The following is a 9649-nucleotide window of genomic DNA, read 5'->3' as shown; positions in this document are numbered from 1 at the left end:
TTCTCTCTCTCTCTCCCCGACCGTAGTGTTTCTATGTTATGTTATTTAATAGGCCAAATACCTCCCCGGGCCCTTTAAGTTTCATGTTTGTTTCAGATAGATCCTTTAAGTTTCTAAGGTTTCAGAGAGATCCTTTAATAAGTTTCGAGTTTGTTTCGAATAGGTCCTTTAAGTTTCTAAGGTTTCAGATAGGTCCTTTCTATCAACCTCCGTTAAGTCAAAGTTGATCTGTCCGTTAAGCAAAATTTGATATGGTTGGGGAAAAAATTGATGTCAAGTGTCAGAGAGAATCACCTCACCCACTTAACGAACATATCAGCTTTGGTTTAACAGGCATAACAACTTTGGCTTAACGGAGGTTGACAGAAAGAACCTATCCGAAACAAACTCGAAACTTAAAGGACCTATCCAGGGGCGGATGCATGTAGGAGCAATGTGGGACTATAGCTCCACATGCTTTCCCCCCCCCCCCCCCCCCCCCCCCCCCCCCCCTTTTTTTTTTAAATATACCCTCCGGTCATTATTATAAGCAAAAGTTTACACTTTAGGTTCATTCAACAATTAATGATATATATGGTCTTTGTTGTAGGTCACATACATCATTCAATGAATGAATCTAAAATGCAAACATTTGCTTATAATAGTGATCGGAGGGTATATTAAACAAAAGACAGATTTGCGAGCTGCTTGCCTGAGAGTTTCTTCCATTTCACTCTCTCTCTTTCATTTTCTATTCCAATTTCCTTCCTGTACCGTAACTAAACACGCCCCTTTCTCTCTTAAATTGCAATCTCTCTCAAAGGTAATAAGTGGAAATGGTAATAAGTGGCTGGGTCAGAAAAGCAATTTTCTTTGAGCATAATGATATTTTTTGGAGATATATACAGTCCATTCTGCCTTATTCTCCACTACTCCTATCTCATACTGGGTTACTGAAATATCTTTCAATGAACATAGGCTATAACCTGAGATAATCACCAAAAAAAATTATGACAGTTTTGAATAATAATTTACAAAAATTGTGGAAGAAAATACTACCTTGTGAAATGAACATAAGGTAGAAAACTATACTAAGAATTGTAATGGTTGAACTAGCCATCTTTTATTGAACAATTGATAATGCTGCTATATCAAATGTGACAAAGAGTTCTATGAAGCTGTTATAATGTATCCCGATATATATGTATTTTGTATTTGTTTATGATTTAATGACTAGTGATATTCTTGTTACTTACTTGTAACAATGATTGTGTGTTTTACTTTTATAGGATGAAGAAATTTTTTCCCGTGCTTTCTAGAGACAAAGCTAGTTCTTCGGCTAGTCAAGAACCATCAAATACTCGACATCCAAGTGAACCACAAAATGAAGTTACACCTAACTCGGCCAATGAGGGTATTCAAGTTGTTGATTACAATTTGTTGGAAACGGATCCAGGACTTAGGTCTCCAATTTCAAGCTATCATCCTAACATCCAAGATGAGGTACGTAAAGCTTACCTTAAAAAAGGTCGTTATAAACCTAGCAATTTCGTTTACCCTTTTGGTCTGATCATGGTAGACAAAGACGTAGATTTTGTAAGAATTGGTTTAATTTGTATGATTGGATTGTATGATTGGATTGAGTATAGTGAATCTAAGGACCTAGAAATTTTAGCTCCACGTATAATGAAAGTCTGGATCCGCCCCTGTGAAGGTGAGAAAAAACACAAGAAGGGGGGTTGAATTGTGTTTTTGGAAAATTCTTCGTTTCTCCTAAAAACTGAACACACTGATCAGAAGCTAAGTGAGACAGCTTCTGAAGTGATAATCAGAATCTAAATGCAGCGGAATAAATCAGAGAGAGAGAAGAAGAACGACACAAAGCAATTATACTGGTTCCTTCCACAATCCGGAAGTAGTCCAGTCCCCCTTGCACTTCCAAGGAGATTTCACTATGAGTAATATCTGATTACAAATGCTCAAGCACACAAGCAAGAGACTTCCAATGCTCAAGCACACAAGCAAGAGACTTCCTTTGCTCAAGAACACAATCAAGAGACTTCCTGCTCAAGCACAACTGCAAGAGACTTCCTAACTAAACAAAATTACACAGAAAATTGTTTAAGGTTGAACACTTGATATACAATCAGAGGTGCTCACAATACAAATCAGATACAGACTCAATGGACTTAAGAATTTCTAAGATATGACTTTGAGACACAGAAATTCTAAGTGAATGCAGAACAATTTCAGCAGAGGTTTGGTACTTGTGAAAATCTTTTTGAGTCTTTCGTTCAGCGTTCTTGCATTACCAATTCTCTAGGTCTTCACTCCTTTATATAGAGGTGTGAAAGAGACGTTGTGAAATTGCCAGCACACCAAAGAGTCGTTGTTGAAGCTTGATCTTTCACCAATGATCTTTTGCCTGATTTGGTTGTTGTCCTATGAAGAACCAATTTGAAATCCATTCCTTATCCAAAGGAACATCTATGCAGGCGAGACCGTATTCTGGAGCTGTTTTCTTGTCTTGAAGTGCAGACACAAAACAGAGTAGTGGAGAACGTGGTTGTACAATTCGTACAAAGTACAATGTCAACGCTTTCGTCCAAATTGCAAACACATGCCTTCAAACACCTTTGAAATGACCGTTGCAAACTCCACTAATCCTTTGTTTGTGTTTTCGAATCCAATAGACAGCTTTTGCATTGATGATTCTTCAATTCTTGATTCTTTGCAAATCCAGTTGATATTCAGCTTCTGGTGAAATGGCTTCTGATGAGGCAGCTTCTGATGATGCAGCTTCTGATGAGATGACTTCTGCAGCTTCTGATGATGCAGCTTCTGATGATGTGACTTCTGGACCTCTTGTCTTCAGGAGCACTATTCTTCAGGAGCAGCTTACTTCAGGAGCGCTATTTCTTCAGGAGCAGCTTGACTTCAGGAGCGCTTTTTCTTTAGGAGCAAGTTGCCTTCAGGAGCGTCCAAGCTTCAAATTTTTGTTGTTTCCATAGCTCTTTATTTGCTCATTCAGAACCAATGATGATGTAACTTTATAATTATGGTCCTGTACACTTGAACAAATATTAGCTAATCCAATTTACAATTTTTAATACCTTGTTATCATCAAAACTCTTTAAGGTTTATTGTTAAACACATTTTGTTCCAACAATCTCCCCCTTTTTGATGATGACAAACAAAAGTATTTAAAATTGATCAATTGTTGTTAATCTAATTAACAAGTTGACTTTGGGGTTCTGAGGTTTGTAAGCTCAGAATCTGAGGTTTGTAAGCTCAAACTCCCCCTGAGTCTGATAGTCTTTAAGGTGAGGTTTGTAAGCTCCCCCTAAGTTCTATCCAGGTTAATTAAATTCATTTTGCGCGCAATAATTATTATCAGAGCTTAAAAGCAAAACTGAATCAATGAAAGAATTTACTTATAGATAAGAAGAATGGTTCAATTAACTTTACTTGAATTTTGATACTCCTTCGTTCATTCATAGCTTATACCAATAAGGTAAAAACATAGAAGTTTTTCAAAAATTTCAAATGCCATTAATGGGGCTCAGAGCCTTTAAATACTTGTCACATATACTCCCCCTTTTGTCATTATCAAAAAAAATTAAAAAAATCTAAGCACAAAATACAAAAAGATATGAGAAAAACTCAAACGTGAGAGAGTATACTAAGCAATGAACTAAATAAATCAGAGCAAAAATCATGTATATTCAATTGTCAGAAGCAGCTAAACAGTCAGAATCAGTAAGCATTCAGAAGCAAAGAGAATTAAAACAGAATGGTTTCAGAAGCAAGGACTAGGAATTCAAAACAAACAACAAACAAAAAGAAAAACACAAGGGTGTGCAACTAAGTGTTGGTTTGATGTTGTTTCTTCATCTCCTCCATTTCTTCAATCTTCTTCTGCAACAGTTCTTCAAGCTGTTGTTGCCTCTGGAGAAGAGCCTGTTCCCTTTCCTTAGCTTCTTGCTGCTGCTGTGCCATCTGTTTCTTCAGAAGCTTACACAACCTTGCTTCTCTGGTCAAGTAATCCGTTTCTAAAAAGAAAGGCTGGTTTGCCAGGAGCAGTGTAGAACTTCTTATTCTGAGACTCTGATTCAGATGCTCCATTAACTTCCTGACAGAAGCTTCCTTACTTCTGATGCACTTAGCCCTTAAGCTTTCAATTAGCTCAGTTGCCCGGTTCTGAAGTGATGCCCAGGAGTCTTCATATGCACTTGTGAGATCAATTGTCCTTCGTTGATCCACAAGATTAAGCAATTGACTAAGGATTGTCTGAAGCTCAGAATTGATATATCCAGATTCCAGGATGTTTGTGGGTGGATGTTCAAGGATTTCAAGATCAGAATCACTGATTTCTAAGTCTTGAATAGGGTTAGGAACTGGAATGGTAAGGTGTGTTTGTGTGTTAGAAGATGAGGGCTGGTCAGAATCAATGTGTGTGGTGGAGGTTGAGGCTTGAACATTGACTAGAGAGATGTCAACATCCATGGGAGTTGGTTCAGGAGAGTGTTCAGGTAAAGGTTGAAATTCAGTTTCAGATGGTGGTTGTTGTGGTGAAGTTGATGTTTGAGTGTTGAGTTGGGGGTCAATGGTAGCTGTTGGTGATTGTGGGGGTGTTGTGGGTTTATGTGGTTCAGGTGTTTGTTGATGAGGGTTTTCTGAAACAACATTTTCAGAAGCAGCTGCTTCTGGAGTTGTTTCAGAGGCTTTTTCTGAGGTGGATTTGTCTATGGGTAACTCACCTGAGTAATGGAGAGCAAGATTGTCTAAGACAGAAGTGTCTTCTATTGGTTCAGGTACAGATGTTGAAAAAGGTGAAATGGGGATAGAGGTGACTGGAATCTGAATTACCTGATCTGCAGGGCCAGCTTCAGAAGTGATCTCTTGTGGATCAGCAGCTTGAGGAACTACTTCTGAAGTTCCCTCTTCTGGAGCATTTTCAAACATGAGCATCATATCGTCTTCCTCATTGTCTTCAGTGGGCTTACCAGCAATGGCTCTTACTTCAGCCAATTTATCTTTGTAGAACCTATCACAATCTTCCAATCCCAAGGCCTTGAGCTTTTCATCTCTTTGATGAGTGTATTGTGCTTTTAGATCCTTTTTGTCTGCAATAAGTTCAGAAGCACGTTCATCTGCCATCCTTTTCCTTATTGGAGTCATCTCAACCATAGGACTCACAAGTTGAAGGGGAGCCTTCTTCTTCTTCAGCTTGGGATCAGCCTCTTCTTTTTCCATTTCTTCGAGAGCTTCCTCCAGCTGCTCTTGAGTGATTACCAAGTCTGCCTTACCTTTTCTTCTCTTCTGAGGAATAGAAGCAGCACCAATCTTCTGCATCTTTCCTTTAGTAGGAGCAGCATCAGATTCAGAACCAGTTCTGGCCCTTTTTCCTTTAGGTGCATCAGAAACAGCAGCTTCTGACACAGCAACTGCTTTGGCCTTCTTGCCTTTTCCTTTAGCAAGAGCAGCTTCCTCCTGAGACCTCGCATCTTCCTCCAAGACGTACTCAGCTACTAATCTAGCTAAGTGTTCAGGATTACTTTCCTTAACTATGGAAGGAAAGTCTCTGATAATCTCAGATTCTTCTGTGGTCAACTCCAACCATTTCTCATCTTTAGGAGCTTCTTTGAAGAACTTCATAGAGTGTAAGCTCCTTCTACTGATAGTCCTTTCAGCAGTAGAGACTTTGAAACATTTATCAGAAGCACTCCTTGTCCTTTTTAAGAACTCCAGCACCCTTCCTTGATGAAAGATTTCAGACGGCAATCTTCCATAGGGTACTTGTTTTCTTCCTCTGATAGTGCTTTCATTTATGGCCCAGCAGAGATGATCCATTACATATCTTGGGAAGTTTATCTTTTCCAAAATAGCCATGAAGTAAATTGCTAGCTTCTGTTGATTGTTGGGTTGGTCAGATCCTCCTGCTCTTTGAAAGAAGCAATCATTACTGAATTTCACCAACATCCTGTTGTGAATCTCCATTTCAGAAGGCTTTGCATCCTTCTTTCCACCCAAAAGAGTGTTGTAGTAACCTTGTAGCAGGACATCTTCCTTCCTGACTATTTCTTGGAATCTTCCCTCTGCATGCCTTCTACAAGCTTTAGCTATAACTTCCTCAGTGATGGTTATAGGAATGCCCATCACTTCAGACCTTATTTCTAAGCTGTCAAATGATGTAGGATTCATATCCATGACCATTTTCCCTTTCTTTGACCCAGCTTGTTTGCTTACAACTTTTGCAGGCTTTTCATTGTACACTTCAGCTTTTAACCAAAAGTCCTTGACCAAATTCACATATGTTGGCCCATTTAGCATTCTGAAATACTCAGACAGCTCCTGTGTTTCTATTAAGCCTTCCATGTTTACTTCGTACTTCTTGAGTGAAGTAAAATCCACTGGTGACTCTATTTGGACTATCAAGGATTCCCATGGAATATCCATAGTCTTTTCTTTGTAGATGGACCCAGATTCTGATACGCTTTGCTTGTTTGAAGTAGATTCTGAAACTTTTCGTTGCGAGCTTGATGATGCCATTTGATGATTGACGAAGATTTGAAGAAGATGAAGATTTTTAGGGTTCTAAGGTTGAGAGAATGCGCTTACTTCGCAAATGGTTTGAGAGCAAATGTGTTTGTTGTGAGTGAGTAGTGTGTGAATTGACAAAGTGTTAAAAGTAAAACGATTGCAATTCAAAAGAGACAAACAAACATAACATTAATGACAAAATTGGGGGCGCGTGAAAAGTACTTTCAAAGCTTTTAAATCATCATTGCCCTTTTAGTTATACACCAACACATACAGGCCACGTAAGAAGTTCACAGAGTAACTACCAAGTTAGTGGGCCAGAAGTTACTTTAAAAAGTAACTCCTAACGTTTCCACTAATCCAACTATTCAGAAGCAACAAATCCAGCTTCTGGACTTCAGATGCTGATGTCATCATCAGAAGCGAGTTTTCCTCAGAACCTCAATAAAGAGCTTCTGATGGACTACTGCTTCTGAACTAACTTCAGAACCTAAAATCCTATTCAGGAGCAAGCAAACATTTAATCAGACACGAAGTGCATGTTCAAATTTTTCTTAATAAAATCAAATCTTTCAACAGTTAAAGGCTTAGTAAATATATCAGCCCATTGATTTTCAGTATCAATGAATTGTATATCTAAAATTCCTTTTTGAACATAATCTCTGATAAAATGGTGTTTGATTTCAATGTGCTTAGCTCTTGAATGCAAAATTGGATTTTTAGACAAACAAATAGCAGCAGTATTATCACAATAAATGGGAATACTGTTAGCAGTTATCTGATAATCTTCCAACTGATGTTTCATCCAAAGTAGTTGTGTACAACAACTTGCAGCTGAAATGTATTCTGCTTCTGCTGTAGACATAGCAATAGTTGTTTGTCTTTTGCTAGCCCAGGATATAAGATTATCACCCAGAAATTGACAATTGCCACTGGTTGATTTTCTTTCAATCCTATCACCAGCATAATCAGCATCACAGAATCCAATTAGCTTATAATCTAAGGATTTCCTATAAAGGAGTCCAAGATTAGTTGTTCCCTTCAAATACCTGAAGATTCTCTTGACAGCAGTCATATGAGATTCTCTAGGATCTGATTGGAATCTTGCACACAAGCATACACTGAATAAAATATCTGGCCTAGATGCAGTGAGGTATAACAAAGAACCAATCATACCTCTATACAGCTTCTGATCTACTTTAGCTCCTTCATCTTCTTTGCTCAGGTTGCACGTAGGATGCATTGGAGTGTTCATCACTTTACAATCTTCAAGTTTGAACTTCTTCAGAAGCTCCTTTGTGTACTTTGATTGATGAACATAGACTCCATCTTTGCATTGATTGATTTGAATGCCAAGGAAGAACTTCAGCTCTCCCATCATGCTCATTTCAAATTCATCCTGCATTAACTCAGAAAATTCCTTGCAAAGAGATGCATTAGTAGAACCAAATATTATATCATCAACATATATTTGCACAACAAGAATATCTTTCCCAAGGGTCCTTCTGAAGAGTGTAGTGTCAACCTGTCCTCTCTTAAAATCATTTTTGATTAAGAAATTACTTAGTCTATCATACCAAGCTCTGGGAGCTTGTTTCAAGCCATATAGTGATTTCTTCAATTTAAAAACATGGTCAGGATATTTAATATCCTCAAATCCAGGAGGTTGCTTAACATACACTTCTTCTTCTATGACACCATTGAGAAATGCACTCTTGACATCCATCTGATATAATATTATGCCATGATTAACTGCATAGGAAAGAAGTAACCTGATTGCTTCCAATCTTGCAACTGGAGCAAACGTTTCAGTGTAATCAATGCCTTCTTGTTGACTATACCCTTGTGCAACAAGTCTGGCTTTGTTTCTTGTTACTTCACCTTGCTCATTCAGCTTGTTTCTGAATACCCATTTTGTTCCAATAATGTTCTTGTGCTGAGGTTTGGGTACCAGATCCCACACATCATTTCTTTGAAATTGATTCAACTCTTCTTGCATAGCTAGGATCCATCCATCATCTGAGAGTGCTTCATCAACTGTTGTAGGTTCAATCATTGAGATTAGTCCAATCATTGACTCTTCTTGTCTGAAATGTGATCTTGTTCTTCTTGGACTATCTTTGTTTCCAATGATTAGCTCCTCAGGATGTGAAGACTTGTGTTTGAATGTGTTTCTGGGAGGATCTTCTTGATGTGAGCCATCTTGTGCTTTATCAGAAGCAGTTTCATCTTGCGCTTCTGATGTGGGTTCAGCTTCTGGACTATCTTCAGACTCAGCTATCTGATCAGGTTCTGGAGTAGCTTCAGGAACCTGTATCTCTGCAAAACTTTCACCCTGCTTTGAAGTTTTATCTTCAAGCTCCTTGTCATCAAATTTAACGTGCATAGATTCTTCAACACAGAGTGTTTCTGAATTATACACTCTGTATGCCTTTGACCTTTCAGAGTAACCTAAAAAGATTCCTCTTTGGGCCTTGGCATCAAATTTCTTTAGGTAGAGCTTGTTGTTCAGAATGTAACAAGTACATCCAAATTGATGAAAGTAAGAGATATTGGGTTTTCTTCCTTTAAAGAGTTCATATGCTGTTTTCTCCAAAATAGGTCTAATATAGATCCTGTTTTGAACATAGCATGCTGTATTCACTGCTTCTGCCCAAAAATGTTTTGGTAAATGGTTTTCATGAATCATGGTTCTGGCCATTTCTTGTAAAGTTCTATTCTTTCTCTCTACAACTCCATTTTGTTGTGGTGTTCTAGGAGAAGAGAATTCATGGAAAATTCCATGTTTTTCACAAAAAGCTTCAAATGGCTCATTTTCAAATTCTCCACCATGATCACTTCTGACTTTCAAAATTTTTGATTCTTTTTCAGATTGAATTTGAGTGCAGAAGCTACTGAATACATCACACGCAACATATTTACTCTTTATGAATTTCACCCAAGTCCATCTGCTGTAATCATCAACAATGACTAATCCATATCTACTTCCATATAAGGATGCAGTACTTACTGGTCCAAATAAATCAATATGGAGTAATTCTAAAGGTCTTGAGGTTGAGACAATGTCTTTGGTTTTAAAAGATGATTTCACAATTTTCCCTCTCTGACATGCACCACAAAGTGCATC

This window comes from Medicago sativa, chromosome 5 (assembly GCF_051527215.1).
Source record: "Medicago sativa cultivar Bolivia chromosome 5, Bolivia_mono, whole genome shotgun sequence".
Taxonomy (NCBI): domain Eukaryota; kingdom Viridiplantae; phylum Streptophyta; class Magnoliopsida; order Fabales; family Fabaceae; genus Medicago; species Medicago sativa.
This window is presented reverse-complemented; position numbering follows the sequence as displayed.